The sequence below is a fragment of the Leucopleurus acutus genome, assembly GCF_964270905.1.
Source record: "Leucopleurus acutus genome assembly, chromosome: 13".
Lineage (NCBI taxonomy): Eukaryota > Metazoa > Chordata > Mammalia > Artiodactyla > Delphinidae > Leucopleurus > Leucopleurus acutus.
The window spans coordinates 80,318,329-80,335,685 of record NC_139155.1 but is presented as its reverse complement, the minus strand read 5'-3'; the positions used below and the strand labels follow the sequence as shown (position 1 = coordinate 80,335,685).

The window sequence follows — 17,357 nt, the reverse complement described above, 5'->3', positions numbered from 1 at the left end:
ATTGACTCACAGAAAAGCATCGGGGAGTTGGTGTTGGCAATTTGAGGAATCTAGCAAGTTTTCTGGTAGAACTGCTGCCCCTTTCAACCAAGGCAGCCGGACTCCTAGCGGTTAGATCTTCTGGAAAGACCTGGCCGAGAGATGAACAGAGGTGGTGGTGTGTGTGGGGGTGGGGGTGGGGGTGGGGGGGGTGGGCAGGGGTTGTCTGGGCCCTCAGGTCAGACCCACCAGCCTATTCTGGGAACTTCAGGCTGCGGGGTGTTCGGACTCCTAGCGGTTAGATCTTCTGGAAAGACCTGGCCGAGAGATGAACAGAGGTGGTGGTGTGTGTGTGTGGGGGGGGGGGGCAGGGGTTGTCTGGGCCCTCAGGTCAGACCCACCAGCCTATTCTGGGAACTTCAGGCTGCGGGGTGTTCGCTCCGTGCACCGTGAAGTGCTCCCCTGTTACTGCAGAGGCCCATTTAAAAATGCCTAGTATTTTAGCAAACCCCCATTTAATTCCCTGTATGTTCCCTCCATTTTCTTCATCATTATTGTTGATTACCAGGCTATTCGCCTGAAGGGAGCTATTTGCAGGGAAGAGCAGTCTTCGTCTTTAAATCCACTCACCCGGGGCCTCCTGTTCACTGCTTTCCGCGATGTAAAACTCCCACGGCTAACGTGGCAAGAGGAACGATGGGGAGTCAAATAATTAACTGCGCCAGGCAAACGGAGGAAGAAGCGGATTATAAAATGGAAAGTTTCCTCTACCCAAAGCCACTTCCTCTTAACCAGTGCATGCGGGTAGGTTTTCACGTTTAAGGGACATGTGTTCTCTGTACATTCATCAGCCTGTGTGAGCTGATGAATGAAACATTCGCAGTATGGCAATAAGAATAGTCTCAGTGGGGCTGAGCTGAGCCACACCAAAGGGGCAGGTTTCACTCCCAAGCACCTTCAGACCTGAGGGCCAGTGTACGCAGTGGTAAGCCTCGGAGGGGCCAGCCTCTTGGATGGGGTCTCTACTTTGCCACTCCCTTAGGCAGGTTTTAAACCTCTCTAAACCACAGCCTCTTCATCTCCAAATGAGGAAAAAAGTGATTCTTGCCTCAAAGGGCTGTTGGGAGGATTAAATGACAGTGGGTGTAAAGAGTTTAGTGTAGTGCCTAGTACCTAGGACTCAATGACTGGGCACTACAATTATTACTGTCAACTCGCTTAACAGTGCTGAGAGGGTGGTGTGATCTGCAGTTGAGAAAATAGAGGGAAGAGGTTAAGTAAACGATGAGGGTCATAGTAGCTGGGAAGTAGCAAAGCAAGGGTTGGGAGCCAGCAGGGATGATTCCAGAATTTCTCTCTCCATCTGCATGCTGCAAACACAAGAATACTCAGAAGGAAGCTTTAGAGCTTTGAGTCCATGCATCTCTGGGCTGTTCTTATTGTGCAGAGTTCACCGCTAGGCCCACAGAAGAGAAGCTGGTGGCTTACACTTTCCTCCTTTAGAGCATGTTTTACCCAATCCAAGTCACCACCTGTGGCAGATCACGTCATCATTCAGCAAATACTCACTCCCTCCCCCATCCCCTACATTCGGGGGGGGGGGGAATGTTCTCCCAGCATCCTGACTTTGGACTTCACCATATGACTTCTTTGGCCAATGGGATGTTAGTAGATACGACCTGAAAAGAAGCTTGAAATAAGCTTGCTCAGTTGGGTCCATGACAAGAAAAAAAACCCACTATTTCGCTGAACCCAGAAGAATAAGAAAGGCATGGAACAGACCTGAACCCAGCTAATCTCAACCTAAATCAGCCAAACCCCAGTTATCCCACAGACACATGAGCAAGGAATAAATACTTATTGAAAGTCACTGAGTTTTAGGATAGTTTGTTACACAGCATTATGGTGAAAATCGCTGACCAATACATCATTTGTTATAAGAGGTGACATTATTTTATGAACCACAACGAAGGAAAAATCCATGCCAGTTCGATTAAGACATGATTGTACACTGCATCTCCAGTTCAGAGATGTTAAAATGTGGGGAAAAATGTGCCTATTAGATATAAAATATGGCATTAGGAAAGAAATTGCCTCAGACCTGAGAAAGGATGACCTGGAACAGAACCTGGAACATAAAGGTAATTAACAGCCCCTTCAGAGAAGTATCTAGCAATTTTCTGATATTCTCTGATGACACTGAGAGTCCTTCTTGGGGTGTTAGATTTACCCCCACATCTGGCCTGTCAGACTTGCAACAAGGCTGTTAATCTTTACTAGTCATCCTACTCGTGAGCGATGCTATCCAGCTGCTTGTTACTCGAAGTATGGTCCCTGGACCAGCAGCATTAGCAACATACAGGAGCTTGTTAGAAATGCAGAATCTTGGGCCCCCCTCACACCTCCTGAATGAGGATCTGCATTTTAACAGGACCCCTAGATGACTCATATACACATGTAAGTTTGAGTTGCACTGGTCTGGCTGTCCTCTCCCTTCTGTTAAAAGATACTCTTTCCAGAAAGAAATCTTCGAACTGGCTTTATTAGAAGCCCAATTCCCTTCCTACAAGTTTGAAATAAAACTTTGACACACACTAGCCGTCAATTCATCTCAGAAAGTTCTTCAAGCACAGCTGTAGCAGCCATTCTCACTCTCTGAGGGCACTCTGCTTGTCATGAGTCTCCCATGACCTGAATCAGCAGCTCCATCCCCAGGGCCCCAGAGGAAACATGGAAAAAAACAGACAGCCCCAGCTCTTCACAGGGGCCTTGCAGGAAGCTGCGAGTACTGGAGAGTTGACAGGCAGCGAGAGAAATTCACGTGCCACCTTTCTATTATGGGGGGCATGGGATTAACCACCGCAAATCACTTTGTTAAAAATCAACAGCCCAGATGTACTTAAAAACAAGAAAACACAACTTTTAATGGTATTATTGCTCTGCATCCAGCTGGTTTTCACTCACATTTTCTGTCTCTGCCTGCAAGAAATATGGGGCTATAAAGCCAGGAGAGCTTCCATGGGGGAGGAAGCATGACATTAAAATGAACAAACACTCCTGGCAATATCCGATTTCAGGGATGTCCTGCTCTCACAGAAGGGAATTGCCTACATGGGAAATTTTCACTTAACAAATTTTACTGTTTTCCAATAATGGCAAATAAATCAGTTTCTTCCCAGATTGTGGAGGCTGAAGGCTTGGAGAACCCATTTCATCTGGCTGGCTCACGTCTTGCTTTGTCAGCCCACCCAGACATATCGATTTCAGAGGAGGAGAGGGCAAACGCCATGTAACGGAGGGATGGATCTGAAACACTATCCTGAGATTCTTGAATTTTCAGGCAACCCCTACAGGCAAATTAATAACCCAGCCCTAGCTCCAACGCACCAAGCAAATATTTTGCATTTAAATTCCCGCATTAGAATGCCCTGTTTATACAATAACTTAATAAATGTGCCTGGCTGCCAAATGGACAAGAAGGTGAGAATCATTCATTAAAATGCAAATGCAATTGAGATGAAATTTGGAATACATTTATTACAGTAATTGAACTTCAGTCAACTGTAGGCAGGACACAGATTCTGAACTACCTCTCAGACAAAAGGACATGTTGCGTTATTGACACCCCACCCCCACCCCAAGTTAATATCTTTGTCAGCATGCAAATTAAAGCCATTTCCTGAGGGCCAATGATTTGCAATGGAGGATTTCACTCGTCTTTACAGGACAAGATTGCCAGAGATAAAGGTCAACTGCATACACAAAAGATTGCTCTGGTAGCATATCGTGTATACAGCCAATTGACTGCAAACATCTTCGGAGTGCTAACTGCAACTATATTCTTATTAAATCACATCCGAACATCTCTTTACTCTCCCTGGGTTATCTGCTAATTGCAACGCCTAACAATGGGAGATTCGCCAAGTCAGGATTTCACCTCTCAGATCAAAAGTTTCAGATGGATTTCTCTCCTGTCTGAATGACTCAGCCCAAAGACGAGGCCCAGTTCAAGGGTTCTTTTTAATCAGATGGAAGAGAGATGCTACTGAGACTGTGATAAAGACACAGCAAAATTGACTCGCAAGGGAGAAGTCGCTTTATCTGCTTCAGTTTTATTCTCTCTGGCTCCTTTGCAAAATTCACGTGGCATTTCTGAGGTCTGGGCAAACAGCGCACCTGCACCTAGCAGACGCTGTCTGAGTCGGAAGAAGGCACAGCCTAGTCTTTCTTTGGCCACAGGCCAGTCTTCCTTTGCTATCCAGAAGTGACCTTAGTGGCAAAATACAATTCATTTCACCTGTAAAATGGAGAGATTGCTTTTGTCCCCTTCATCCCCTTCATATTCATTAATTCATAATGAAGTGATGTCCACTCTATTTCCTAAATGTCACTAGACTGACTTCCTGTTGCCACCACCCTAGCCAGAAACCATCTATTACTCTAAGTAGCTTCCTACCTGGTCTTTCTCCTTCTCAATCCATTGTCCACCTGGCTGTCACAGGGCTCTTTCTGAAATGCAGACTCATTCCCATCAGAGTATTCCAAACCCTTCGGTGGCTTCCCACTGCTCTCAGGATGAAGTTCAGACTTTTTCCCATGGCAGTAAGTGCCTCTAAGATCTGGGCTTTATCTCTAACTGTTAGGGGAACCACTGACTGAAACCGCCCACCCTGGCCAGGCACCACAGTAACCATTTGCATGAGTTGTTTTACGACAGGAGGCCCTGGTAAGGAACCCGGAACTAACAAGCCACCACCCACCGGAAGAATTCGGGAAAGGTCAAAAGGAGACGCCAGTCCATATGTCCTACAAACCTCCCAGAATCCTCCCCGCTGGAATCCATCTTGGCTGAGTGATGCATGCGCCACCAGGAAGGACCCGAGTCAGAATGATTGGCCAGAGACTGACCCAGAAACTAATCCTATCACCATAAAACCCGAGACTGCGAGCCACGGGGCAGAGCAGTCTTCCTGGGCTCCCTTACCCTGCTGCTCTCCGCCCGGGCGCCCCTTCTCAATAAAATCTTCTGCTTTGTCAGCACGTGTGTCTCCTCGGACGATTCATTTCCAAGTGTTAGACAAGAGCCGACTCTCGGGCCCTGGAGAGGGGTCCCCCTTCCTGCAACATACCCCACTCATCCAGTCATTCATTTGTATCTCTCTACCCCTCAGAATCCTATGATTCTGCCTCTTCCTGTAGCACTTCCTCCCCCTTTTCACTTGCTGATTCCAAGGCTTTGGAAAAACTGTCAACTGTTGACCATTCAATACTGCTACTCCCTCCTTCCCTCCAGCTCTAGGCTAGGTCAAGTGCCTCCTCTGTGCCCTCACAGCTCCCCGTGTCCGTGTGCTCCCCGTCACTGCACTCGCCACACTATATGGCAATTGCCTAGTTCCTTGTCTGCTTCTCCCACTAGAATGCAGACTCCTTTAAGACAGTGCCTGATACAGAGCAGGCAGTCAGCATTTACTGGTTTTCCTTCCCTACCTCTCGCCCTTCCTCCCAATGGCAGAAAGTGCCATTTCCTGAGCTTCCTTAGTAAAGACCACATTATCCTGGACATCAAATACCTATATAAAAAGTCGACAAAACAAAACAACAACAAACAAAACCACATTTTCCAGCTGCCCTGGCAGATAGGACAAGCCAGTGAGGTATAAGAGGAAATCGTTGGGAGGGACTTCTGGGAAAACTCTATAAAGGAGGTTAACACAGCTGGGTGGCATATGCCCTTTGGTCCCTTTTTCCTCTTCTTCCTTCCTGCTGCCTGGAACTTAGCTACAATGTCTGCAGTGCCAGTAGCCATTGTGTGAGCATGAGGAAACCTTGCAGGTGGAGGCAAACACTAAGGATAGTGGATTAAAAGATAGAAGGAATCTGGGTACTTCCTCCAGAAGGGAAACCTCTTTTATGTGAGGGAGGTAAGCCTTTACCTTGTTTAAGTCATGGTAATTTCAGGACTCTGTTTGCTAAGCAGCTGAATATAGACCCCAACTGACAAGCTCTCTTAGTCTCTGTCTCTGTCTCTTTTTTCCTTGACTAAACTGTCATGATTATCACGTTTGAAATGCCATCATCTTGGCTAAATCACTGGCCGTGGACTAGGGAAAGATATTAGGAGAGGTTACTTTGGATCATGGGAAATGACGCAAGGAAACTTTCAAGCATGAAACTATTCTGCGAGAGGTAGGTCTGGGAGCACCTCCCCTGAGGGTGCCTGAACATCTGGGAAACACACAACAGGAGGGTCTGAGCCTGGAAGGAATGAAGGCTGGGGGCCCAGGGGAGTGGCTGCAGTTGGAGAGAAGCAGGTACTGTCTGGGGTGGTGGGAAGAGGCGCACAGCGATGACCTGAGCGGCACTGAGCTAGGCTCTCGATGTGCAGCTCTCTCCTCGCATCCACACACCATCCCTATGAAGGAAGTGCTCTTCATTTTGCCGTCAAGGAAAGCATGGCTCATAGAGGTCAAGGAGTAGTCTGACCAGAGGTTAGTAACTGGTGGAGCTGGAATTTAAACCCGGGTAGCCCGACTCCAAAGGGTTGCATGAGGAAAATGCGCTGGTTTTAGAAAAGGGCTCTTCTAGGTTTAACTGCTCATCGCTTCCTTGCCACTCAATGTCTGTGACTTTGGGTGAGTCATTTTTACCTCTTTGAGATGCACGTTGCTCATCTGTAGCATTGGGATAAATTGATACCCTCCCAGGATATTGTTGAAACCATATATGTGAGGCAGTTAGCATGATGCCTGGCACAGCGGAGATCTTCAATAAATAGTAACAACCACTATTTTCATCATCATCATCATCTCCATGAAGCTATAAATGACTGCTGTTACAACAACTCTCTTGCTTTGCACACAGGACAGCCGTTTGGCTCCGAGCCTCCACAGGCTTCTGGGAAGCAGCACTTGGCTCACGTGTCAAGCTTAGGAGTTTCTCTCCTCTGAGGGTAGCGGCAAGAACAGTCTAATTAGACCACAATTATTTTGGGGTTCGGTCAACTGCATTACACAGTAATTCATAAAGGTCTGTGAATCCACTGTACGTAGTGGTGGTAGGATCAACGCTTGGTTGTCATGTCAAGTAATGAAATTTATTAAGCTAAAGGGCCAGGGAATTAACCTCTGCTCTGCTGAATAAAAATTGACATGCAGAGACCTTCTAATTATTTTAAGTGGTTTTCTTTTCTGGGTTCTTCCTTTATTTAACCTCTATCTCAGACCTTCACTAAAGAAAATGAAGGGGCTTCCCTGGTGGCGCAGTGGTTGAGGGTCCGCCTGCCGATGCAGGGGACGTGGGTTCGTGCCCCGGTCCGGGAAGATCCCACATGCCGCGGAGCGGCTGGGCCCGTGAGCCATGGCCGCTGGGCCTGCGCATCCGGAGCCTGTGCTCCGCAACGGGAGAGGCCACAACAGTGAGAGAGGCCCGCGTACCGCAAAAAAAAAAAAAAAAGAAAATGAAGAAAGCAGGAAAGGAAGACAAAGAGGTAAAAGAGGAGGAGAAAGAGACGGAAAGAAGAATGTAAGGAGCCCACACCAGCCTGGGAGACCGGCTGAGGACAGGCGATGGTCACGAGGCCGACGGGTTTGGGCGAAAGTGGGACATTAAGGTCAGTTAGGAAGCCAGGTTCTAATTCTAATTCTACCAACAACTAACTGGCTGTGTGATTTAGGCAGAATAGTTAGCCTACTGATTTAGGGATAGCCATCACCCCACTGCCTCTATCACGGCTGCCATCACCACGAGAACATCAATAATTACCACGTGGCAATAACTATGAAAAGGCTTTAAAGTTACTAACCTCTCTAACTTCTAAAACAATTCTCCAAGGCAGCAATTAGCAGTCTTACGGCCCCATCTCACAGTGAGGAAACTGAAGCACAGAGAGGTTCGGTGACTTTGCAAAGGTCATCCAGATGGGGTGCCGTGGAGTCTGGACTCGTATCCAGACCTGAGCCTGTCTTCCTCATCTGTCTTTTTGAGATAGTATTATCTTATCTGACTTGTGAAAGATGAAAAATGAGGAACTAGATGTGAAAGCATTTTTTAGAAAGTCAGAGTACAATCTGTACAACAAAGCACAATTGGGTACACACATAGGTAAGTTGGTGACGAGTAAAATTAAGATGCAAAAAAAGCTGTACCTCTGTGAATCTCTATGCGCTCTCTGCTAAACCCTCTGCCACCTTAGGCACCACTCAAGGAATTGAAAAAGGCATGACGTGTTTGGCTGGGGGTTTGGAGTCCAAAAGTCTTGGCAACGTAATGACTCAAATGTTCTTGCCTCTTGGCACTGCTCCCCTGATGTTTTGGTCCTCCACCAGGCAACAGAGTCAGCTTCTGAAACGTGAAGTTGCACATCCTAGGAAGAGTGCACCACTCCGCTGTCCTCGCAGCTCCCCACCACCTGGTCTGGCTCCACCCTGCTTTGTCTCAGGGCTGTACACTTCTGAGGGGCTAAGTAACAAAAGTTTTCCATCCTGGATGCCATGCCCTGAAATCAGGCTGCCGTTGCCTTTCCCCCGCCGTTCCCTCTTCACTGGCCTCCCTATCTTGGAAGTCTTTTCCTCTCCAACCCTTTCCAACGTTGCACATCATCTCCAGGCTTCCCAGTACAGCCTCCAGGGCTCTGCGCGAGCTGGACCTGTCCCACCCCCTTAGCCTCCTCCTTGCCCCCTGATGCTCTAGCAACACCATCATGCTGCACAGCCATGCTCTGCCTCATCTCGTGCATCTGTCCCTCTGCTCGGAATGCCCTTTCTTCTTCTTCACCTGGCTAACTTCTGCTCATCTTTTAGAACTTACTCAGGTAGAAACCCCACCCTGCGTGGAAGTTGCCTCTGCTTTTCCTGTGCTGGAGCAGGCACCTCTGGTATGTGCTGCCCTCAGCTGCCGGTTGACTTGTTTCTGTCCACGCACGCCCTCCTCCTACCCCCGCTACCAGATGGAGCTCCCAGAGGGCAGGGACAATTTCTAAATATTTTCTGCGCCCCCAGAACCAGCACATGGGGAGTCCTCAGAAAATATCTGTTGCCTGAATAACTAACCATTTGAAATTCTTGCATCTCTAATCTGCATTAAATACACACCTCCTTTGGGGCACGTACCAATGGCGCAACCCTACTCTGATGTGGCACGTTCGCATTCTCTTTGGGTGGAGTGGGTGTACAGAACCGTCTGTGCAGAAGCTGAATCATCCGAATAGGACAGAGATAAAGGGATGCCTTTGAAATTTATTTTTTTTTTCCATCTGGGAACTAGACTATAGTGGTGTTCTGGAAGAAGTGATCAAATGAAACAGGCTCCCCATGTGCCTCTCGGGAAAGTTATTTCTTTAGCTCGTAATGTGGTCTCTGACCTACCTTGTGCCCAGTGCCCACAAGTGGTGCTTAAACCCCTCAGAGGAACACAGATCCAGCCCTTAATACCAGGTTACACAATAGGCATACGTTGTGCTTTGACTGATGGCACAAGTTCATGGACTTTGCAAGCTTTTGTGACCTCACGATTCACACACACACACACACACACACACACACACACACACACACACACACCCTTGTTCTCACACACCATCCTCCTCCAAAATCCATCTCAGACCTTGTAAAGATCTTGAAATGTAAGCACAGCGACAGCAACCTAAAATGGTCATTTTGTCAGAGGACGCTGAGCAAGGCTGCCGTCCCCACTGGTTCCTTTGTGGTTAAAAGGTGCCTTGGCCCAGGGCTACTCTTTAATTAATGTGAGTCAGCATTTGTGTGAGAGATGTATGCATCCCTTCTGGAAGAGGAAGAATAAAAACTCGCCAAGTGGCAACAAACCGTGCCATATGCATCCCAATTAGGGCGACTTCTGGAAGGGAGCAGAAGCCCCCATAGCTCCGGTTTCTAGGCAACTGCGATGAGGCGTTCTGAACCTCGTCGGGAAGGGGAGATTGCCAAGTCGGCCTGTGAAGGAGTGTAATGTGCCTCTTGCTGCTCCCCTCACTTCCCCACCCCGCCTTTTGTCTATTTACCCCATCATATTTAGAAGCAAATTAGAACTTGGAGGGGGTGTGGAAGAAGCTACCTATCCTTGAGTGCAAAAACCCTGGGGAGGATTAGGCTTTGAAAATTACCCTAATGATAGCCATTACCTACAGAGCACTTTCTGAGTGTCAGGCAGGGCCCCAAGGCCTCACACGTATTATCTCATTTAATCCCTACGAGAGCCCTGCAAGGCAGGTACTACAATTTCAAAGGCAGAGAAACTGAGGTTCACAGAAATGAAGCCACCTACCTAAAGTCACACAATGAGAAGGTGGCAAAGCCAGGACTTCCACTCTGGTCTGTCTGAATCTAGGAGTCACCGACATTTTTTTTTCTTTCTTTTTTTTAAGTATAGTTGATTTACAATTTTATATGAGTCTCTGGTATATAACATAATGACTCAGTAGTTTTATAGATTATACTCCACTTAAAGTCATTATAAAATAATGGCTATATTTCCCCGCGCTGTAAAATAGATCCTTGAAGCTTATCTATTTTATATATAGTAGTTTTCCTAACCACTGCCCTCTCCTGCCATCCATCAACACACAGAAACTTACCCCACCTGAAAAAAGGAGGCAGTTCGGCAATCAGTTTTCGGTTCTGAGATAAACTGGTTGAGTATTTGTTTTGTTTTTTAAAGAATGTAAGCCCCACCCTACAATGCCCATTACTACCTATTGTGCTCAATGACTAAATGGGATGGAAGGATTGTTCATGGACCAGTCAGTGTGGACAGAAAACATGCATCAGCAGAGAAACATAGGCTTTTTCTGGAGCACACTGGCAATCTCCAGAGAACCACACTGGCAATCTCCAGAGAACCACCGGCTTATCATTTTGAAACAGACAACAGACGATGGAATCAGCACAAGACCACAAGCCTGTGAGCTCTTGACCCGTGTTCTTCTGCTTGACTGATGGTGGGGGTTACCTGCTGGAGAACAAGAACTGCTCAGGAATTCACAACAGCTTCTTCGCCAAGTGTCACTATGAGGGGAAACTGCAGGGGTCTGAGGCGCGGTGCAGTTGCTGGGGGCGGTGTGTGGTGAAAGGCTTCCCTTCTCAATTCACAACTTGGGTCTTGCCTGCCGCCAGGAGGGGCAGCTTCTGATGGCCTCCTGGACGTGGGGCGGCTGTCTGCCACAGCTTGTCCTTGTCATGGGACATTGAGAGAGATGCCGGAAGATGCAAAACCTCTGTTCAGGACCACGGTCGGCCCACACCCCCAACCCCGGCCCCCATTTACCCAGGGTCTGTTGAGCTGCCTCAGTTTGAAAGATGTTCTGTTTACTACCTGATCCCAGGATTAAACTCTCATCTTCCTCTCACATTTGAGATGACCTTACATCAATCCCTAGCCCAGTGTCTGAGACAGAGCAGGAACTTAGCAAAAGGTGTCTACAGTCACCCAACCTTCCAGGTCCCGTCCTGGCTGCGATCGTGTTGTTTTCCCTGCCAGGGATCCCTCCCCCAACTCTATACCCTTTTTACCTGGTCGTTTCCTAGTCACTTTTCTAGACCAAACACTTCCTAAGGGTGTAAACTCAAAGAACCACAGAGGTATTGCAGGGAAAAGGTAAATGAGTCCAAACACACTCTTTTTAAGGCGGTATCTAGTCTGCAAAACACCATAGACACTCTTACCAATAATCTGGCCTGGGATCCCTTCTCCAACACTTCCCCGCTCCCAGGCCCCAGGGTCTGAGAGCTCTTGAAGCTCTTATTTTTATCTTTGTATAACTATCAATAAAGTGCTGTTCAATGGTACAACCCCAGGGCCACTATTAACACTGTATTCTACACACTGAGCTTTTGGGGGGTGCCATTCACCCTGAAACATACATTGCAGATGGTAGCCCCTGGAACTGTGCAGAGGGGCAGCCCTGTTCTGAACATACACCACGCCTTTCCCCACCCCCGTCCTTGCATGGGTGGTAGGAGACCTTCAGGGAAAGTTCACCGGATCTAAAGGGTGCTTTTCAGCTAATGTGCATTTGGGGCTGTTTCAGGGCAGGGATGGAGATTCAGATTCTTGCCTTCACTAGTTGTTTGGATTTGGCTTTATTTAATGGATTCCCGAATAAGCTCTTCTGATTTAAAGATTGTCTTGCAAAGCAATGTTCTAGTTGGTTTCTTTTACTTTGCACACACATTCTGCCAGGAAACTCTTGTTTGGAGCTAATCTGACCCAGAACGACTCCTAAAGCTAAACACACAGTCAGATGTGCTGAAGGGCCAGGACATGCGTTTTCCTTAAATGGTACCCATGGGCCTGACAGAGCAGCGCCAAAACAGTCAGAATTTCCTGACCCTCAAAACTCCGTCTGTCTGCCTCATATGCAACCTAAGGGAACTTGCTGAAACATCATTCTCGGCACTTCTCAGCCTGTTTGATCTGACTGTCCTGCATTTTCTTGAAGTTCAGGGCAGAAAAGTGCTTCTGCAAGCATTCCTGCTTTGTTCTCATTTCCATGGGAAACTTTGGGGAGATAAAGTCCAGGTAAGTAAGTTTGTAAGGGGGGGGGGGGGGGTCCTTCTAATCCCAAGGGAGATGGCAGTGTTCTGCTGTGATGAGGTTTGACTTTGGGGAAATGTCTCATTCCACATTACTGTCCATCTATTGAAATGATTTATGTGACGTATCTGGGCTGCTCAATAGGAAAAAAGAAATTGTGCGCGTCTCTCTGTACGTTTTTCAACAAGAAAAAGCCCAGAAAACCTCTACGGTTATACACTAGGGTGGCTTCCCTCAGATTGATCAGGGAAAAGGCATCTTGGAGCCCCTAAAGGTAACCTCTCACATGCAGGTAGCCCTGATTGTCTGGGGGAAGGTTCCTAATCAAACACTATGGGATTTGAGAGCTGTGATGGTGTGGATCAGTGAGACGTCAGGAAGAACGGCTAGTACGGTCTCTAAGAGCTTCGTGGACCTGTTCTCGACAGCGACACGTTGTGGCAGTGAGGGGCAATGGAGGACACAGCACCAATTTTCTCCCTCCATCTCTGGGTGTGAAAGGTAACCAATAAAGCTATTCATTAGACATTTCAAGGGGGAGGTGAAGCTCCTAGAGGGAGACACTTGACTTCCTGTGAAAAATTCATGTGATGGCTCCTATGGCTAGCAGGAAAAATATAAGAAGTGTGACTTAAATTTGTAGCCTCTCTATGCTAAAAAAGAGATGGTCCTTATGATGCAGCTGCTCATATTCTAAATGCTTTCTGTGTACTAATTTAATCTTAAAAACAATGTCTGAAAATTATCTAGCTCTTTGTCTCTCAAGGCAAAGGACAAACTACAGCACCCTAAGCTTCTTAGTTGTATGCTCTCCAGAATTTGACTTTCCTTCCAATCAGATAGGAATGAGAAAACTCCGGGTCCCCGCACAGGTGATAAGAAAATCTCTCCTAAAGAACGGACAGCTCTTCTGCCCGTGGACGCCGCCAAGTAAGCATCGTTGACGTCTCCCCCCGTCTCCACTGCCATCATGTCTAAGTCAGAGTCACCCAAAGAGCCCGAACAGCTGTGGAAGCTCTTCATCGGAGGTTTGAACTTTGAAACAACCGACGACAGTCTGAGGAGCCATTGTGAGCAGTGGGGAGCGCTCACAGACTGTGTGGTGTTGAGTGATCCAAACACCAGGCACTCCAGGGGCTTCGGGGTTTGTCACATACGCCACTGTGGAGGACGTGGATGCAAGGCCACACGAGGTGGATGGGAGAGCTGTGGAACCAAAGAGGGCCGTCTCAAGGGAAGATTCTCAAAGATCTGGTGCCCGCTTAACTGTGAAAAAGATTTTTGCTGGTGGCATTAAAGAAGACACTGACAAACATCACCTAAGAGATTATTTTGAACAGTCTGGGAAAACTGAAGTGATTGAAATCGTGACTGACCGAGGCAGTGGCAAAAAAGAGAGGCTTTGCTTTCGTAACCTTTGATGACCACGACTCCGTAGACAAGACTGTCATTCAGAAATAGCACACTGTGAATGGCCACAACTGTGAAGTCAGGAAAGCCCTATCTAAGCGAGAGATGGCTAGTGCCTCATCCAGCCAAAGGGGTCGAAGTGGTTCTGGAAGCTTTGGTGGTGGTCATGGAGGGGGTTTTGGTGGGAGTGACAACTTTGGTCATGGAGGAGACTTCAGCGGCCGAGGTGGCTTTGGTGGCAGCCGCGGTGGCGGTGGCTATGGTGGCAGTGGAAATGGCTATAATGGATTTGGTAACGATGGAAGCCATTTTGGAGGTGATGGAAGCTACAACGATTTTGGCAGTTACAACAATCAATCTTCAAATTTTGGACCCATGAAAGGAGGAAACTTTGGAGGCAGAAGTTCTGGCCCCTATGGTGGTGGAGACCAATACTTTGCCAAACCCCGAAACCAAGGTGACTATGGCGGTTCCAGCAGCAGCAGTAGCTACGGCCGTGGCAGAAGGTTTCGATTACTGCCAGGAAACAAAGCTTAGCAGGAGAGGAGAGCCAGAGAAGTGACAGGGAAGCTGCAGTTTACAACGGATTTGTGAACGCAGCCAAGCACAGCGCTGGCAGGGCCTGGCTGCTACAAAGAAGACATGTTTTAGACAATACTCATGTGTACGGGCAAAAAAAACTATATTTGTGACTAAGTGTATAACAGGTTATTTTAGTTTCTGTTCTGTGGAAAGTGTAAAGCATTCCAACAAAGGGTTTTAATGTAGTTTTGTTTTTTTTTGCGCCCATGCTGTTGATTGCTAAATGTAATAGTCTGATCATGATGCTGAATAAACGTGTCTTTTTTCAAAAAAAAAAAAGGAATGGACAGAATCCCAGTGGCATGGTCAAGCAGTTGGAATGAGGTATAAACACCAGCCATCAGGAATACTGTGTTTCTTGTATTTGTGTTTAACACATGCAATCCAAGTGCCAGACATATGCATCTTAACTCACTTACCCATCACAACGAAGTTTTATTAGTATCCTCATTTTACAGAGGAGGGCAATGAGATTCAGAGAGATTAGGTAGCTTGCCTATATTCAAACAGTTTGTCAGTGGTGGAGCCGGGATTCAGGCCGGTTCCAAAAGCCATGATATACTACCTGTCAATACAGTAGATCAGGGGAGGGGTAGGTGACTGGAAAACTGGTTTTAAAGATGATTCTTGTTCTTATGCACTTCTGGAGTAGGGCCATGAGGAAATGTATGCCTGTTGAAATATACTTACAGGCATTAATTCTGGAATAACAGGGTTTGAACTGCCTGCTGTCTTATTGTTATTATTGCTTTGTACTCCTGTGGGTCGTGGGCTGGACCAATGACGGAGCGTCACTTTTCTCACAGTGGGCTGCAGGCTGCTTCTTGGCCTGGCATCCTAAGTGTTGCTCCTGGGCACCGTACAGGTTCTCGGAGATGGGCTTGGTGAACCTGTGAGGTTTCTGACTTTGTAATATAATTTTATCTTATTTTACTTTTAAGTGAAATCATAACTGCAAGGCGTCAGTTAATATTACAGAGAAGATCCAGAAGAAGACGAGGTCAAAGGCTATAGTCTGTAGAGAACAAATGGAAGTTTTCCCTTGCATTGACAGAGGTGACTGGATTATAGTCTTTGGCAACGGGCTCATCTGAGGGAAAGCCATCAGAACAATCCCTTGTGGAGGGGCTGGGATTAAAGGGTGTACTGAGTAAGACAAAGATTTTATGTGAAGAATCCTGGGGAAGAGAAATGATCTCGCAGATGCAGACTGGGTCTGCCTATGGGTCAGTTGGACATTGCCAGTAAACTTGGGGGGAGGGTTTGTTTCATGACCATTTTTTGTTTTCATTTTGCTCTCCATAAACTGCTCTTTTGCTTCTGATGACTATGCTAAGGTGAAAAGGGCAAAAAGTCATGTCTGAGGTATTGTCAACCTCTTACACCCTGTTGTTTTTTTTTGTTTTTTTTTGCTTTGCTTTCATTTCTTATGGGAAAAGCTCATTTGTTTCAAGCATTTATGAACTAGCTCTTTTCAGCAACTGAAACCCAGTATAAATCTAGAGGACTTCAGCTAAGGGTCAAGAACCTTAAAGCTGCATGCCCTAGGAATTTATCTTATGGAACTAGAGTATTAGAATGATGTGACTCCGAAGATGTCCATCTAAGCACTGTTTATATAACAGGAGAACAAATCAAAAACAACCAAGAAGTCCAATGATAGGAAATTGGTTAGATAAATTGTGCTACATTCTTACACTGGAATATTACACAACCATAAAGATGGTTGTATTTGAGTGAATATTTGATATTAAAGACATTGCTATTTGTTTTAGATGTGATAGTATTACTGTGGTTATGGTTTTAAAAAGAGTCCTTCTCTTCTTCTCTAGCCTTCTCTAGTCCTTCTCCTAGATAGTTGTTTGAATATTTACGGATAAAATGATAAACGCTTCAAAATAATAGGGGAGGATGATGTGTAAATGAAACAAGATTGACTATAAGTTGATAATCATTGATCTGAGCAATGGGTACACAGAAGTTCATTGTATTGTTCTGTTTAAATACAGATACTTGAATATTTTCATACTAAAACGTTTAAAAAATGAAATTGTGGATGTGCATTTATTGACATGGAAGATGTTCATAATCTATTGCTAAATAAAAAATCAGGTTACCAAATGGAATATGAAAAATGGTTCTATTTTTTTTTTTAGTAAAAAAATACACATGTATATATAAAAATACTGATAAAAGTTGACATACCAAAATATGAACAGGGATGATTCCTAGGTGATGTAACTAAGTGTGGTTCTATTACTTATTAATATCTACTTCTCCATATTTTCCAGTTTTTCTAAACCATCTTCTTTGTGTATTTTTAGAAGTTCTTTAAAATATAGGGCTCGGGAAACTGTTTGGCAGCATTGACTACAGCTGAGCCTACACAGCTCTGAGAGCCAACATTTCCACTTTTAGGTATGTTCCCAACAGAAACGCATACACACGTTCAGCCAACAACATGCCTAAGAATGTTCACAGCTGCTCTCTTCCTAATAGCCCTAAAGCGGAAACCACCCAAACGCCCATCGATCCCAGAACGAGTATGTTATGCTACCTTCACACAATGGAAACTGCCCAGAACCTGAAGGATTACAAACCCCAACTCTGCGAGGCAGTGTGGATAAATCTCAGAAACACAATGTCCAATGGAAAACAAACAAACAAACAGATACGATAAGAGTGCCAACCGTCCAATTTCACCTACGCAACGTTCAAAACAGGAGACACTAAATGTAAGTCCTAGAAGTGTGATTCTAGAAGTCCTAGAAGTCCTAGAAGTGTGAGTCCTAGAAGTCCTAGAAGAGTGATTTTCTTTGGGGTGAGACAGTGACTGGAAG

General features: G+C 46.2%; 1 protein-coding gene and 1 pseudogene across 2 annotated transcripts in view; one reads left to right on the top strand and one right to left on the bottom strand.

Moving 5' to 3' along the window:
* Window positions 1–17,357, bottom strand: part of CCDC60 (coiled-coil domain containing 60) — a gene marked incomplete at both ends in the record, with an annotated part of 162,436 nt that overhangs the window by 57,165 nt on the left and 87,914 nt on the right. The window lies entirely within an intron of this gene.
* Window positions 13,496–14,472, top strand: LOC309970615 (heterogeneous nuclear ribonucleoprotein A1-like; annotated as a pseudogene). The gene has a single exon. The product of its transcript is annotated as a heterogeneous nuclear ribonucleoprotein A1-like (transcript).